Source organism: Macaca nemestrina, chromosome X, assembly GCF_043159975.1.
Source record: "Macaca nemestrina isolate mMacNem1 chromosome X, mMacNem.hap1, whole genome shotgun sequence".
In the NCBI taxonomy this organism is placed as follows: Eukaryota; Metazoa; Chordata; class Mammalia; order Primates; family Cercopithecidae; genus Macaca; species Macaca nemestrina.
In genome coordinates, this window is record NC_092145.1 from 71,089,196 (window position 1) to 71,107,568 (window position 18,373).

Here is an 18,373-nt window from a genome sequence, read left to right on the forward strand (position 1 = left end):
GGTACCAAAACAGAGATATAGACCAATGCAACAGAACAGAGTCCTCAGAAATAATACCACACATCTACAGCCATCTGATCTTTGACAAACCTGAGAAAAACAAGAAATAGGGAAAGGATTCCTTATTTAATAAACGGTGCTGGGAAAATTGGCTAGCCATAAGTAGAAAGCTGAAACTGGATCCTTTCCTTACTCCATATCCAAAAATTAATTCAAAATGGATTAGAGACTTAAACGTTAGACGTAATACCATAAAACCTCTAGAAGAAAACCTAGGTAAAACCATTCAGGACATAGGCATGGGCAAGGACTTCATGTCTAAAACACCAAAAGCAACAGCAACAAAAGCCAAAATTGACAAATGGGATCTAATTAAACTAAAGAGTTTGTGCACAGTAAAAGAAACTACCATCAAAGTGAACATGCAACCTACAGAATGGGAGGAAATTTTTGCAATTGCCTCATCTGACAAAGGGCTAATATCGAGAACCTACAAAGAACTCAAACTAATTAACAAGAAAAAAACAAACAACCCCATCAAAAAGTGGGCAAAAGATATGAACAGACATTTCTCAAAAGAAGACTTTCATACAGCCAACAGACACATGAAAAAATGCTCATCATCACTGGCCATCAGAGAAATGCAAATCAAAACCACAATGAGATACCATCTCACACCAGTTAGAATGGCAATCATTAAAAAGTCAGGAAACAACAGGTGCTGGAGAGGATGAGGAGAAATAGGAACACTTTTACACTGTTGGTGGGATTGTAAACTAGTTCAACCATTATGGAAAACAGTATGGCGATTCCTCAAGGATATAGAACTAGAAATACCATTCGACCTAGCCATCCCATTACTGGGTATATATACATAAAGGATTTTAAGTCATGCTGTTATAAAGACAGATGCACACGTATGTTTATTGTGGCACTATTCACAATAGCAAAGACTTGGAATCAACCCAAATATCCATCAGTGACAGACTGGATTAAGAAAATATGGTGCATACACACCATGGAATACTACACAGCCATCAAAAAGGATGAGTTTGTGTCCTTTGTAGGGACATGGGTGCAGCTGGAAACCATCATTCTCAGCAAACTATCACAAGAACAGAAAACCAAACACCGCATGTTCTCACTCATAGGTGGGAACTGAACAATGAGACCACTTGGACTCGGGAAGGGGAACATCACACACCGGGGCCTATCATGGGGACGGGGCAGGGGGAGGGATTGCATTGGTAGTTATACCTGATGTAAATGACGAGTTGATGGGTGTTGACAAGTTGATGGGTGCAGCACAGCAACATGGCACAAGTATACATATGTAACAAACCTGCACGTTATGCACATGTACCCTAGAACTTAAAATATAATAATAATAAAAAAATAAAAAAATAATGAAAACACAACAAGTCAAGACTTATGAGATACTTTTAAAGCAGATTTCAGGAGAAAATTTATAGCTTTAAATACATACATTAAGAAAATGAAGGATCACAAATAAAAATTCTAACTTTGTACCTTCAGGAATTAAAACATAAAGCAAGCTAAAACCAATGGTAGCAGAAGGAAAAAATAATATTAGGGTGGCATTAAGTGGAATAGATCATAAAAAAATGGATAAAATTAGTGAAACCAAAAGTTGGTTCTTTGCTCACATCTATAAAGTTAACTAAAGTTTAATGAACTAACCAGGAAAAAAAGACAGAAGACAAAAATTTTCTAAATCAGAAATAAAATAGAGAACTTTACTACCAACTATAGAAATAAAAACGATCATAATGAAATACTGTGACAATTACATGTCAACAACTTAGATAAACAAGATTAAATGAAACAATTCCCAGGAAGACACAAACTATAGTTACTGACTAAAAAGGAAATAAAAATCTGAATATATCTATAAGAAATGAAGAGATTAAACAAGTAATTAAAAATGAAGTAGAGTCGAGGAGTATATGGCTCACTGGTGAATTCTGAAAATTTAAATAATTAGTAACCATCCTTACCAAACTTTACCAAAAAAATGGAAGAGGAAGATATATTTCCCAATTCATTTTATAAGAATAATTTTACCCTGGTTTCAAAACCAAAGACATCATAAAAAAATAAAATTATGATGAATATCTCATGAACGTAAATGCAAAAATCTTCAATAAAATGCTAACAGAAAAACAATGTATAGGAAAAATCATACAACATAATCAAGCAAGATTTACAAAGAGATTCAAGGTTTATTAATCATATGAAAATCAACAATGTAATACACAACATTAATTGAAAAACAGACAAAAGCCTCATAATTATCTCAATAGAGACGTAAAATTATTTGAAAAAAATCAACATCATTTTTCATAAGCACTCAACACATTAGAAACAAAAGGAACTTCATCAACCTGATAAAGGGCATCTGAGAAAAAGCTACAACTAATATAATATTTAATGTGAAAGGCTTAAAGCTTTCTCCCAAGATTGGGAAAAGGCAAGTATGTTCCCTCTTGTCAACTTCATTCAATATTGTACTGAAGACTCTAGCCAGGGAAATTAGGCAAGCGAAAGAAATAAAAGACATCTAGATTGAAATTTAAGAAGTAAAACTACCTTTATTTGCAGATAACATGATCCTGTACATAGAAAATCCTAAGGAATAGACACACACACACACACACACACACACACACAAGTCTATTAGAGCTAATAAAGTATTATAGTAAGGTTGCAGGATACAAGAGCAATATGAAAAAACAATCATATTTCTGTACACTTGCGATAAACAATTTGAAAATGAAATTAAAGGAACAATTTCATTTTCAATAGTATCAGAAATAATAAAATACTTAGAATAAACTTATCAAAATAAATGTGAGATGTGCACAAGGAAACTCCAAAACATCTTTGAAAGAAATTAAAGAAAACCTGAGTAAGTGGGAAAACATTCTGTGTTTATGCATTGAAAGACTAATTACCATTTAAAAAGTAATTCTCAACTATATGATCTACAAAATCAAAGCAATTCTTAAACAAATTCCAGCTCACCGTTTTCATAGAAATTTACAAACTGACTCTAAAATTCGTATGTAAGTTCAAGGGACCCAGAAAAGCCAAAAAAATTCTGAATATTAAGAACAAATTTGGAGGACTTACATTTCCAGATTTTAAAACTTAGTACAAATAACAGTAGTCGAGACAGTGTGGTGCCGGCATAAGGAAAAACATAGATCAATGGAAAAACATAGATCAAAGTCCAGAAGTAAGTTGTCATATTTATAGTCACTTAATTTTCAACAAGTATATCAAGATAATTTAATGGAGGAAGGATAGTTTATTCAAGAAATAGCTCTGTGTTAACTAGATATCCATATGCAAAATAATAAAATTAAACTCTTACCACATATCATATTTTAAAAATTAGCTCAAAATTGAGTACAGACCAAAAGGTAAGAGCTAAAACTATAAAATTCTTAGGAAAAAAGTGGCAAAATTATTTGTGGCATTGGATTAGGCCATGGTTTCTTAGATATGACAGCAACAGTTCAAGCAACGAAAGAAAAAGATAAATAGGACTGAATAAAGTTTAAATATGTGTTCATTAAATAGACATTAGGATGAAAGTGAAAGGACAAACTTCAGTGCAGAAGAACATATTTGCAAATCACATATCTGATAAGGGTCTAGTATACGGAATATGTAACAAGCTAAACAAAAGACAAATAATATAACTTAAAAATGAAGGGTCAGAATAAACATTTTTTCAAATAAAATGTACAAATGATCAATAGGCACATGAAAAAACGCTCAACATCAGTAGTCATTAGAGAAATACAAAGTAAAACTGCAATAAAAACTACTTCAAACCCACTAGAATGTCTGTAACAACAACAACAGAAATATCACAGAAAGTAACAAATGTCAGAAAGGATACAGAGAGATAGGAACCCTCATACATTGGTGGAATATAAAGTGATATAGTCACTGTGTAAAACAGTTTAGTGGTTCCTCAAATAGTTAAACATAGTTACCAAATTACTCAGTAATTTTACTTTTAGGAATATGTATGGAAGAATTGAAAACATACATCCACACAAAAACTTGTTCATGAATGCTTGTAGCGTCATTATTTCTATTAGCTAACAATGAAACAACCCAGATGTACATCAACAGATGAAATGGATAAATAAATTGTGATATATTCATACAATGGAATTTTATTCAGCGCTAACAAATCAAGTTATTTGTATCAAATTCTGTATTGATGCATGTTACAACATAGATAAAATTTGAAAATATCATGCTAAGAAGTCAGACACAAAAGGCCACATATTTTATGATTCCATTTATATAAAATGTCCAGAACAGGCAAATTCATTGACACAGAAATATTAGTGGGTGCCAGTGGATTGGAAAAGGGAAATTGGGAGTAATGCTAATGGGTACAAGAGTGATTAAAATGTTCTGGAATTAGATAGTGGTGATTGTTGCACAGCTTTGTAAGTTGTACACTGTAAAGGGGTTGGTTTTATGCTATGTGAATCATATCTCAATTTTTAAAATGCATGGGGAAGAGATAGTGTCAGCACAAGTTACAAACCATTATTAGTCTATACTCAAGGAAGATTTCATTGCCTCTTTCATAAATATTTGTATATTTGTAATTAATATCCTTATCTACTTTTATATTTCATAAAAGATTTGAAAGGATTTACATTAATGATGGATACTAAATATTTAAAATTAAAATTAAAAACTTGCAAAATATAAAAAAGAAAGGGGAGTTTTGGCAATTGAGAATCAGATATAGTTCTGAGATTTCTGGCAACCAAGACAAAAAAGGAAATAATAAACTGTATTAGGTCATAATCCAATAAGAAAAAGCATACTACTCATTGGGAGTGAGAAAATTTTCTTGTGTCCTCCTAAGAAGAATGATAGATCTCTAAGTTAGGATAACATAAAGTTATAAGTGTTAGACAATTTATATAACAGTACTTTTCACTCAAGTTGATGAATGTTTCAACTGTTTTCTCACACTGATTCTTGAGAAGGGCACTCTTGATGAATGACATCAGGTAAGCATATAAGTGAGTATTAGGCAGAAAACCAGTTGAGTTGGGAAGCTCAGTTTGTGCAGAAAGAGCCAGGTTAGGTGAATATGTGAATATGGCTGGGGCCTAGGTTGGAAATGCTGGTCAGTTTGTTTTGCTGGGCCCATTGGAGCCTTGGTACATTGGCCTTCTATTTGTCTGTGGCATAAGGAGTATGTTGGGGAAAGTAAAGCTTTCAGCAAAGCAAGTCCCTTGCCTTTGAGTGGCATCAGTCACAAGCTCCAAGTTTGCCATAAAAATATGAGGTGACAACTTCTCTCCCAGAAACCCTGGAGGTCCTCCTGACTATAGAAGGAAGAGTGCTAGGAAGGCCTGCCTGTAAGGAAACTTGAGTCCTTCGGAATTTTACCATGGAGAAAGGAGAGTTAGTTGATCCAATTTTCTTTGATTCTTCCCTAACGTTAGACTAATTTGCCACTGAAGGACCCCTCCAGGGGCAGACCTGACACTGACTTTTATCTCCTGCAACCAGGTGGGCCATCTGTTCTTCTGGCTGATATCTGGCTGTTGGATAAAATAGAAGCCATGCACGGATGTGCTTTTCCAGTGACTGGTACCAAAAAACAGAGGTGACCACGTTGTCCCAGCACTTCTCCAAAGCTGTCACTAAGGAAGACTTAGTAGTCTATTTGCAAACAGATTTGACCCGTTATTCTCCTGAATTACTCAGCTTTGTAACTTTTAGTGGAATGCTGATAGCCTTTTCCAGTGGGCTGACATTAATATCAAAGGTTTCTTCTGGGCCTGGAATGGGAGCTCTGTTGAAAGCTAATCCTAAGGGGGTCTCTGCACAGCTGATAAGGGAAAAAAAATACCACTGAGGCTTGAGTTTTCAAAATAAATGACACTAACTTATGTTGACATTTCCTGTACTTTATTTTAAAAACCTGAAAGAAAACTGTTAGTGAAGTCTGCTGTAATACAGACTGATAAAAGGAAAATATTTAAATTTTTAAAAGCAAACAGAAATAACTAAAAAAAAAAATCCATCCTAAATTCAAAATAACCTGCAGACGCTTAGAATTCAGACTTCTGGCCTGTGAGACAGAAAACTGTGAGACAATAAATTTCTGTTGTTTAAGCCATCCAGTTTGTGATACTTCATTATGATTACTCTAGAAAACTAATACAATAAATTTAACATTTCATAATTACAGTTATGTTCTGCACAACGATATTTCACTCAATGACGGACCACATATACAACAGTGGTTTCAGAAGGTTATAATGGAGCTGATAAATTTTTGTCACCTAGTGACATGGTAGCAATTGTAACACCACAGTGTAGCACATTACTCATGTGTTTGTAGTGATGCTGGCATAAAAGAAACCTACTGCACTGACAGGCATTATAAAAGTACAATATAGAACATACAATTATGTACAGTTGTAATACTTGATAATGATAAACAACTGTTACTGGTTTGTATTTATTATACTACACATAATATTGTTATTTTAGAGTGTACTTTTTCTATTTATTATGAAAAGTTAACTGTAAAGCAGCCTCAGGCATGGCGTGCAGGAGATATTCCAGAAAAAGTCATTGTTATCATAGTAGATGATAGCTCCATGTGCGTTATTACCCCTAAAGACCTTCCAGTGGGATGAGATGTGGAGATAGGGGACAGTGATATTGGTTATTCATGATCTTGATATTGTGCAGGCCTAGGTTCATGTGTGTGTTTGTGTATTAACATTTAAAAAAAATTAAAAATTTTAAAAATTAAAAATAGAAAAAAGCTTATAGAATAAAGTTATAAACAAATAAAATATTTTTATGCAGTTGCACAATGTGTGTTTTATGGTAAATGCTATTGCAAAAGAGTCAGAAAGTTAAAAAAGTTTATAAAGTTAAAAAGTTGCAGTAAGCAAAGATAATGTATTAATAAAGAAAGTTGTTAACGTAAGTGTAGTGTAGCCCAAGTGTACAGTGTTTATAAAGTCTACATTAGTGAACAGTATTGTACTACAACTTCACATTCATTCATCACTCACTCACTGACTCACCCATAGCAACATCCAGTCCTGTAAGCTCCATTCATGGTAAGTGCCCTAGACAGGTGTGCCATTTGTAATCTTCTATACCACATATTTACAGTACTTTTTGTTTGTTTATATTTAGATACACAAATACATACCTTTGTGTTAAAATTGCCTCCAGTATTCAGTATAGTAACATGCTCTTTAAGTTATACGGGTGTGTAGCCTAGGAGCAACAAGCTATACCATATTAGCCTAGGTATGTATTAAGCTATACCATCTAGGCTTGTAGAAGTAACACTCTGTGATGTTTGCAGAGCAATGAAATAGCCTAACACATTTAGGCATTCTTACTTGGCTCATATGTAATCCATGCATGAAGGCATAAAATATGTTGACAGCAAAATTCCAGTGTGCCAGCAAGTGTGCAATTTGAGCTCCAGAAGCTTCTTAGGAACATGTATTAGGTTGGTACAAAAGTGATCGCAGTTCTTGTCATTACTTTTAATAACAACTATCTCATAAATAAGTTCTGAAGGTTAAATATAAAGTGCCTGTAATAGTACCTGATACAGAACATATGTGGTTTTAATGAAAAAAAAAAACACACACACAATTACTTTTGCATTCACCTAAAGAGGGGGGATTCATTTGACAGTGAAACACTGAAGTAACTGTAGATTAAATGACTTCTCAATTATTCAGTGGGAGATTCTTCCAGATAGCATTCAATTAGAAATTATTTTATTTCTGTTCAAAGTCAGACACATTTATATAACAGCAGTACAAGCAGACATATTTGCAGAATTACATTTACTTATATATGCTTATATGCAATATTGTATGCATTTCATCATTATAATGTCGTTCTGTTACATATTAAAAGTTTTGAGTGGTGTGTGTATGGGTACGTGTGTATGTATGTATATATCTTCTTTTGCACACTGTGAAAACTCACATACTCCAGGAGAGGGGATCATAGTTTAAGATCTTAATTAGCAACTACCCAAATTAGTAGTGCATCTTTCAGCTGAAGGGATGAGGGAGGCAACATTTGGGAGTAGGTTGAAGACAGACTACAAAGATAGGAAAAAATTGGTTACATCTTTATCTAAGAACATTCCTGAAAGAGATAATATAGGTGAGAGAATACTAAGCAACTTGGTGAGCCCCAGGTAATCTTGCAACACACTGACATTTTTTACTTCTGTTCAGTTACTTCCTGCAGAAAGTATAATATGAACATTGGGTCGCCAGGAGTTGGTTTGCCTCGATCCCTGGGGTTGGGAGAATCGTAAAGAGTTGAAGTGGTTTAGAGTTTTTTAGAATTTTCTGGAATGTATTCTTCAGATCCTCATTGTAATAATGCCCCTGAGAAGATTTCCAACATATAAACTCTACTCTAGACCAGAAACTTTATTTAATAATTATGGATGTGTTTTTCTGAATATGGAATCATTTGTATCTTGCCTGGTTGCTGTAAACTGTTAATCATTTCCTCTCCCGGTAACATTAACAATGGTCATATATTGTGTATTAGGTACTATTGTAGGGACTTTATATTTAACCTTCAAAACACCTTTATGAGATAGGTGTTATTATTTTCATTTTACAAAAACATTGAGAATTTATGGAAGAAGACAAGGATACCCACTCTAGCCACTGCTACTCAATACAGTTAACCAGGGAGATGAAAGATCTCCATGAAAATAATTACAGAATACTGTTGAAAGAAATTGAAGATGACACAAAGAAGTGGAAAAATAGTCCATCTTCATGGATAGGAAGAATTAATATTGTTAAAATTGCCATACTGCCCAAAGAAATTTACAGATTCAATGCTATTCCTATCAAACTCCCAATGACTTTCTTCACAGAACTAGAGAAACCTATGCTAAAATTCGTACAGAACCCAAAAAGAGCTTGAAAAGCCAAAGCATTCCTAAGAAAAAAGAACAGACCTGAAACATTACATTACCTGACTTCAAACCATGTTACAAGGCTACAGTAATGAAAATAGCATGATACTCATACACAAACACATAAACCAATGGAACAGAAAAGAGAGGCCAGAAATAAAGCCACACAACTGCAACCATCAGATGTTCAACAAAGTCAACAAAAACAAGCAATGGAGAAAAGCATCCCTATTAAATAAATAATGCTGGGATAACTGGCTAGCCATATGCAGAAGACTGAAACAGGACTACTTTCTTACACCATTTAAGAATTTAACTCAAGATGTATGAAAGACTTTAATGCAAAATCTAAAATTATAAAAACCCTTGAAAAAAACCTATGGTTTACTATTCTGGACATAGGACCTGGTAAAGATTTCATGATGAAGATGCTAAAAGCAATTGCAAAAAAAAATTGACAAATGGGACATAATTAAACTAAACGGCTTCTACACAGCAAAAAAAAAAAAAAAAAAAAAAAAATCATCAACAGAGTAAACAGACAACATGCAGAATGGGAGAAAATACTTGCATACTATTCCTCTGACAAAAGTCTAATATGCAGAATCTATAAGGAACTTAAACAGATTAGCAAGCAAAAACCACGCAAACCCATTAAAAACAGGACAAAGGAAATTAACAGACATTTCCCAAAAGAAGGCACACACACACAGCCAACAAGCATATGAAAAAATGCCCAACATCACTAATTACTAGAGAAATGCAAATCAAAACCACAATGAGACACCATTTCACACCAGTAAGAATGGCTATTATTAAAGAGTCAAAAATAACAGATGCTGGCATGGTTTTGGAGAAAAGAGAACATTTATACACTGCTGATGGGAATGTAAATTAGTCCAGTCATTGGGAAAAGCAATTTGGCAATTTCTCAAAGAACCTAAAACAGAACTACCATTCAACCCGGCAATGCCATTATTGAATATACACCTAAAGGAATATAAATCATTCTACCATAACAACACATGAACACGTATGCTCAACAGGATGATCTACTTAGCATTATGTTTAAATATAATACTTGGTGTCACTGTTCCCAAATCAATGGCGTGGTAGAAAACAAAGTGTAACGAAATGGGATTGAAGCTGGCTGAATTTAGAGATGAAGTAGCCTTAGAAGTAAGTGTTAGAAAGTTATCTTAAAACCTGGGTTTTTATGGGCCTACCGTCTTTTGTGGAGACAGACAGGGAAATAGATTTATTTCTTCCATTAAAACTGCACACTTTATGAACAGGTGACAGCAATAACATTGGCTAACATCTATAGAGTACTCACTATGTATCAGCAGAGTCATCACATTGTCCAAATCTAAAAAGCATAATTCACGCTATATTCTATGTAAATGGCATCCCCTGAAATTGGGTAATTAGTAGTACTGGATGTGAGGCACTGTTCTAAACACTTTACATATACTACCCCAGTATAATACTTATAACAACCCTAGGAGATATGTACCATTATTATATCCACTGGACTGATGAAGGAGCTGAGGTATGGAGAATAAAAGTAACTAGGTCAAGGTTACATAGCAAGTGACAAAAAGTAGATTTAAATATAGCCAATTTAAATGTAGAGGCCATGATCATAACCACTACACATACTGCCTCTACAAAACTAGAAAAGTGTTTATGGATTTAGAAATGAAGAGACAGCAGTGCTTGGATGAAGAGCATCTGAATGAAGTTAGGAGGTAAAATGTATGCCAATGCTTTTTTCACATTTGCTAAACCTGAGCCACACATTTGATTCTGAACTTTTGAGCTGTCAGTGCAGAGGGAAAACCTATCAACTGTATGAGCTGTAATATCTTAACAACAAATATTGTTACTAATTTAAGATAACTAGTCTCTCATGAGACCTTTTCAAGAAGACATTGTGAGCAGTATCAACAGGACCTTGACAATAAACACAGCAACTTGTTTAAGGGCTGTTTCTAACAATTTCCCTTATTTTACTTAAATGCCTTAATGCCAAAATGATCTTCTATAAAAGATTTTATTGATCTATACTATGTCAAAATAAAGTAGCCCAGCAGTCCAGATTAACAATTCTCTGGTGACCTGGATTAAGCTAGAAATAGATTGTAAAGCATCCAAGGGGAAGTCTCCTTCAGACACTTCACTATAAATACAAGCTTTCTCAAATTAGATTTTGAAAGTGGTGAGCAGCAATACATGCCAAGTTATTCTGTGTTAGAATCTGACCTTTCTCTTCCTTCCTTCCCTTCCTTCCTTCCTTCCTTCCTTTCTTTCTTTCTCTCCCTCTCTCTTTCTTTCTTTCTTTCTTTCTTTCTTTCTTTCTTTCTTTCTTTCTTTCTTTCTTTCTTTCTTTCTTTCTTTCTTTTTCTTTCTTTCTTTCTTTCTTTCTTTTTCTTTCTTTCTTTCTTTCTTTCTTTCTCTTTCTTTCTCTCTCTCTTCTTTCTTTCTTTCTTCATTTATTTTTCTTTCTTTCTTTTTTCTTTCTCGATCTCTTTTCCTGAAGGTCTCACTCTCTCACCCAGACTGGAGGGCAGTGTAACCATAGCTCACTAAAACTTCAAACACCTGGGCTCATGTCATACTACCACCTCAGCATCCTGAGTAACTAAAACTACAGTTGCATGTCACCATCCCTGGCTATTTATTATTTTATTTTACTTTATTTTATTTTATTTTATTTTATTTTATTTTATTTTATTTTATTTTTATAGAGATGGAGTCTCACTATGGTTCCCCGGTGGGTCTTAAACTACTTGCCTCAGATTTTGCCAAGATGGCTAACTAGACTCAGCAAGGTGGAACAGCTGCCACCAAGGGATGCAGACTACTAGCGTACTTCTAACAAATCTTCAGAGGGAAGGCACCAAGATGGATGGAGGGAAGTCACAGAAGCTGGGCTGAATGGGCAGGAATCTGGGAACTCTACCTGGGACTATTGTGCACCTGGATTCATTTCCTGCCCCCACAATGGATTCAGGGAAATAGGTGAGTTAACAAGGAGCAATGTATTCTCACCATGGGCCTCTGGAACTCCAGCAGGAGGAGATACTTCGACCACTATGGACACTCGGGTGGCAGAGACTGCTGCTTAGAGAAACGGTAGGGGCAGCATGCCAGCTGATGTGGAGCGCAGAGAGATTAGTGTGAGAGCATTTGTAGCACAGCACATCCAGAGACGGCCATCCTTTTAGGTTTGACTTGTCCCTATAAGAGACTTTAGCCCTAGGGGAACTGTCAATCCTGAATTCTGCAGGGTGGTCTTACCCATCAGACATGGCCAATCAGACCTGAGCACCACTTGGTCTGCTGGCCTCTACAGGGGTTGCTGGCTGGCTACACCTGCTTGCGGGGCAGCCTTGGGTGCCCTGGGGAGTCACATCATAGCTTCTGTGCTGGTGGACTGTGCTTATCCAGTGAAGAGCTCCAGCAAGGTGGCCTCCATGGTCATGCACCAGCCTGCATGCTCCCTTCCACACACTACAGCTTCCTCTAGACCCACGGCAACTACTCACATTACTTTTCAGGTCCATGTCTGCATAGGTGGATTTTGCTTTTTTTGGCCCACCAGTGTACTAGGGTGCATGCACCCTTCCCTGCTACTACTGTGGAGGGAGTGCAGACACCCCTTGTACCCCTGCTAACTGCCATTGCAAATGGAGACTTGGCAGGAAAAGAGCCAGCCAGCGCCACCTACAACAGCACCCCATCCTTGCACTAACACTGCCTTGGAAGTGAGATAAGGTGCAGAAAACAGCAGATACTCCCCTGTCCTGAGTGACTACTCCATTTTGTGACACACAGAGAAGGCACACAGACCTGGACCTGCTAACACCGAGTCCCTGAGAAAAGGCCACCACCAGCAGGACTGCACAGTCATCAGCAGGGACCCTCCCCCATACTCCTACCCATGAGATGCATTGCCTCCACAACTGTGGCGAATGTCTGCATGGAAGCAAGCACCCAAACACCCACTAGCACCCTGCAGCAATTAGTGAGTGTGCACCACACCATACTGCTGGCACATGTGAATGAGGATATATCCCACTGTTCACAGCACTATGAAATGCTTTGGCTGACATGACTCATCAAAGGGTAGTGGCCAGGGCATCTGGGAGCAACTTGGTTTCCCTTAACTCAGCACAGTGGGTTTCTAACCACAAGGAGCCAGGAGAAAAAAGTCAGGCCTAATACAAGTCCCTGAGAATTAGAGCACACAATCCAGGAGTTAGAAGCTTAGTGTTAGCCCCATAAAACAATTCAGAAATGAAGCCAGTCGGCTGAATACAGTTTATACCAAAGTCAACATATCAAGATCATCGAATAGAATAAAAGAAAGAAACAACCATCCAAAGGTCAGCAACTTCAAAGGCTGAAGTGACATCAACCCACAAAGATGAGACAAAAATATATACATACAGCATGAAAACTCCGACAACTCAAAAAGCCAGAGTGCATACTTTCCTCCAAACTACTGCACTACCTTTCTAGTAAGAATTCTGAACAGGGCTGAGATGGCAGAAATGATAGAAATAGACCTCACAAACATGAATAGTCACAAAGATAATTGAGATGTAGGAATTTCAGGAAGCTAAGAAACATGTTGAGACTTCTACGAGGGGCGGAGCAAGCTGGCTGAATAGGAACAGCTCCAGTCTCCAACTCCCAGCGCGAGCGACACAAAAGACTGGTGATTTCTGCATTTTCAACTGAGGTACTGGGTTCATCTCACCAGGGAGTGCCGGACAATCGGTGCTGGTCAGCTGCTGCAGCCCGACCAGCGAGAGCTGAAGCAGGGCAAGGCATCGCCTCAACTGGGAAGTGCAAGGGAGAAGGGAATCCCTTTTCCTAGCCAGGAGAACTGAGACACATAACACCTGGAAATTCGGGTAACTCCCACCCCAATACTGCACTTTAAGCAAACGGGCACACCAGGAGATTGTAACCCACGCCTGACCGGGAGGGTCCCATGCCCACAGAGCCTCCCTCATTGCTAGCACAGCAGTCTGCGATCTAACCGCAAGGCAGCAGTGAGGCTGGGGGAGGGGCGCCCACCATTGCTGAGGCTTAAGTAGGTAAACAAAGCCTCTGGGAAGCTCCAACTGGGTGGAGCTCACAGCAGCTCAAGGAAACCTGCCTGTCTCTGTAGACTCAACCTCTGGGGACAGGGCACAACTAAACAACAACAAAAGCAGCAGAAACCTCTGCAGATGCAAACGACTCTGTCTGACAGCTTTGAAGAGAGCAGTGGATCTCCCAACACGGAGGTTGAGATCTGAGAAGGGACAGACTCCCTGCTCAAGTGGGTCCCTGACCCCTGAGTAGCCTAACTGGGAGACATCCCCCACTAGGGGCAGTCTGACACCCCACACCTCACACGGTGGAGTACACCCCTGAGAGGAAGCTTCCAAAGCAAGAATCAGACAGGTACACTCGCTGTTCAGAAATATTCTATCTTCTGCAGCCTCTGCTGCTGATACCCAGGCAAACAGGGTCTGGAGTGAACCTCAAGCAATCTCCAACAGACCTACAGCTGAGGGTCCTGACTGTTAGAAGGAAAACTATCAAACAGGAAGGACACCTACACGAAAACCCCATCAGTACATCACCATCATCAAAGACCAGAGGCAGATAAAACCACAAAGATGGGGAAAAAGCAGGGCAGAAAAGCTGGAAATTCAAAAAATAAGAGCACATCTCCTCGGCAAAGGAGCGCAGCTCATCACCAGCAACGGATCAAAGCTGGACAGAGAATGACTTTGACGAGATGAGAGAAGGCAGCTTCAGTCCATCAAACTTCTCAGAGCTAAAGGAGGAATTACGTACCCAGTGTAAAGAAACTAAAAATCTTGAAAAAAAGTGGAAGAATTGATAGCTAGAGTAATTAATGCAGAGAAGGTCATAAACGAAATGAAAGAGATGAAAACCATGACACGAGAAATACGTGAGAAACGCACAAGCTTAAGTAAGCGACTCGATCAACTGGAAGAAAGAGTATCAGCGATTGAGGATCAAATGAACGAAATGAAGTGAGAAGAGAAACAAAGCCTGCAAGAAGTATGGGATTATGTAAAAAGACCAAATCTACGTCTGATTGGGGTGCCTGAAAGTGAGGGGGAAAATGGAACCAAGTTGGAAAACACTCTTCAGGATATCATCCAGGAGAACTTCCCCAACCTAGTAGGGCAGGCCAACATTCAAATCCAGGAAATACAGAGAACGCCACAAAGATACTTCTCGAGAAGAGCAACTCCAAGACACATAATTGCCAGATTCACCAAAGTTGAAATGAAGGAAAAAATCTTAAGGGCAGCCAGAGAGAAAGGTCGGGTTACCCACAAAGGGAAGTCCATCAGACTAACAGCAGATCTCTCGGCAGAAACTCTACAAGCCAGAAGAGAGTGGAGGCCAGTATTCAATATTCTTAAGGAAAAGAATTTTAAACCCAGAATTTCATATCCAGCCAAACTATGTTTCATAAGTCAAGGAGAAATAAAATCCTTTACAGATAAGCAAATGCTTAGAGATTTTGTCACCACTAGGCCTGCCTTACAAGAGACCCTGAAGGAAGCAGTAAACATGGAAAGGAACAACTGGTACCAGCCATTGCAAAAACATGCCAAAATGTAAAGACAATCAAGGCTAGAAAGAAAATGCATCAACTAACGAGCAAAATAACCACTTAATATCATACTGGCAGGATCAAGTTCACACATAACAATATTAACCTTAAATGTAAATGGACTAAATGCTCCAATTAAAAGACACAGATTGGCAAACTGGATAAAGAGTCAAGACCCATCAGTCTGCTGTATTCAGGAGACGCATCTCACACGCAGAGACATACATAGGCTCAAAATAAAGGGATGGAGGAAGATTTACCAAGCAAATGGGGAACAAAAAAAGGCAGGGGTTGCAACACTAGTCTCTGATAAAATAGACTTTAAACCATCAAAGATCAAAAGAGACAAAGAAGGCCATTACATAATGGTAAAGGGATCAATTCAACAGGAAGAGCTAACTATCCTAAATATATATGCACCCAATACAGGAGCACCCAGATTCATCAAGCAAGTCCTTAGAGACTTACAAAGAGACTTAGACCCCATAAAATAATAATGGGAGACTTCAACACTCCACTGTCAACATTAGACAGATCAACGAGACAGAAAGTTAACAAGGATATCCAGGAATTGAACTCATCTCTGCAGCAAGCAGACCTAATAGACATCTATAGAACTCTCCACCCCAAATCAACAGAATATACATTCTTCTCAGCACCACATCGCACTTATTCCAAAATTGACCACATAATTGGAAGTAAAGCACTCCTCAGCAAATGTACAAGAACAGAAAGTATAGCAAACTGTCTCTCAGACTACAGTGCAATCAAACTAGAATTCAGGACTAAGAAACTCAATCTAAACCACTCAACTACATGGAAACTGAATAACCTGCTCCTGAATGACTACTAGGTACATAATGAAATGAAGGCAGAAATAAAGATGTTCTTTGAAACTAATGAGAACAAAGATACAACATACCAGAATCTCTGGGACACATTTAAAGCAGTGTGTAGAGGGAAATTTATAGCACTAAATGCCCACAAGAGAAAGCAAAAAGATCTAAAATTGACACTCTAACATCACAATTAAAAGAACTAGAGAAGCTAGAGCAAACACATTCGAAAGCTAGCAGAAGGCAAGAAATAACTAAGATCAGAGCAGAACTGAAGGAGATAGAGACACAAAAAAACCCTCCAAAAAATCAATGAATTCAGGAGTTGGTTTTTTGAAAAGATCAACAAAATTGATAGACCGCTAGCAAGACTAATAAAGAAGAAAAGAGAGAAGAATCAAATAGACACAATAAAAAATGATAAAGGGGATATCACCACCGACCCCACAGAAATACAAACTACCATCAGAGAATACTATAAACACCTCTACGCAAATAAACTAGAAAATCTAGAAGAAATGGATAATTTCCTGGACACTTACACTCTTCTAAGACTAAACCAGGAAGAAGTTGAATCCCTGAATAGACCAATAGCAGGCTCTGAAATTGAGGCAATAATTAATAGCCTACCAACCAAAAAAAGTCCAGGACCTGATGGATTCACAGCTGAATTCTACCAGAGGTACAAGGAGGAGCTGGTACCATTCCTTCTGAAACTATTCCAATCAATAGAAAAAGAGGGAATCCTCCCTAACTCATTTTATGAGGCCAACATCATCCTGATACCAATGCCTGGCAGAGACACAACAAAAAAAAAAGAGAATTTTAGACCAATATCCCTGATGAACATCAATGCAACAATCCTCAATAAAATACTGGCAAACCAGGTTCAGCAGCACATCAAAAAGCTTATCCACCATGATCAACTGGGCTTCATCCCTAGGATGCAAGATTGTTTCAACATTCGCAAATCAATAAACATAATCCAGCATATAAACAGAACCAAAGACAAGAACCACTGATTATCTCAATAGATGCAGAAAAGGCTTTTGACAAAATTCAACAGCCCTTCATGCTAAAAACGCTCAATAAATTCGGTATTGATGGAACGTACTTCAAAATAATAAGAGCTCTTTATGACAAACCCACAGCCAATATCATACTGAATGGGCAAACCTGGAAAAATTCCCTTTGAAAACTGGCACAAGACAGGGATGCCCTCTCTCACCACTCCTATTCAACATAGTGTTGGACGTTCTGACAAGGACAATCAGGCAAGAGAAAGAAATCAAGGGTATTCAGTTAGGAAAAGAAGAAGTCAAATTCTCCCTCTTTGCAGATGACATGATTGTATATTTAGAAAACCCCATTGTCTCAGCCCAAAATCTCCTTAAGCTGATAACCAACTTCAGCAAAGTCTCAGGATACAAAATTAATGTGCAAAAATCACAAGCATTCTTATACACCAGTAACAGACAGAGAGCCAAATCAGGAATGAACTTCCATTCACAATCGCTTCAAAGAGAATAAAATATCTAGGAATCCAACTTACAAGGGATGTAAAGGACCTCTTCAAGGAGAACTACAAACCACTGCTCAGTGAAATCAAAGAGGACACAAACAAATCGAAGAACATACCATGCTCATGGATAGGAAGAATCAATATCGTGAAAATGGCCATACTGCCTAAGGTTATTTATAGATTCAATGCCATCCCCATCAAGCTACCAATGAGTTTCTTTACAGAATTAGAAAAAAATGCTTTAAAGTTCATATGGAAGCAAAAAAGAGCTCGCATCTCCAAGACAATCCTAAGTCAAAAGAACAAAGCTGGAGGCATCACGCTACCTGACTTCAAACTATACT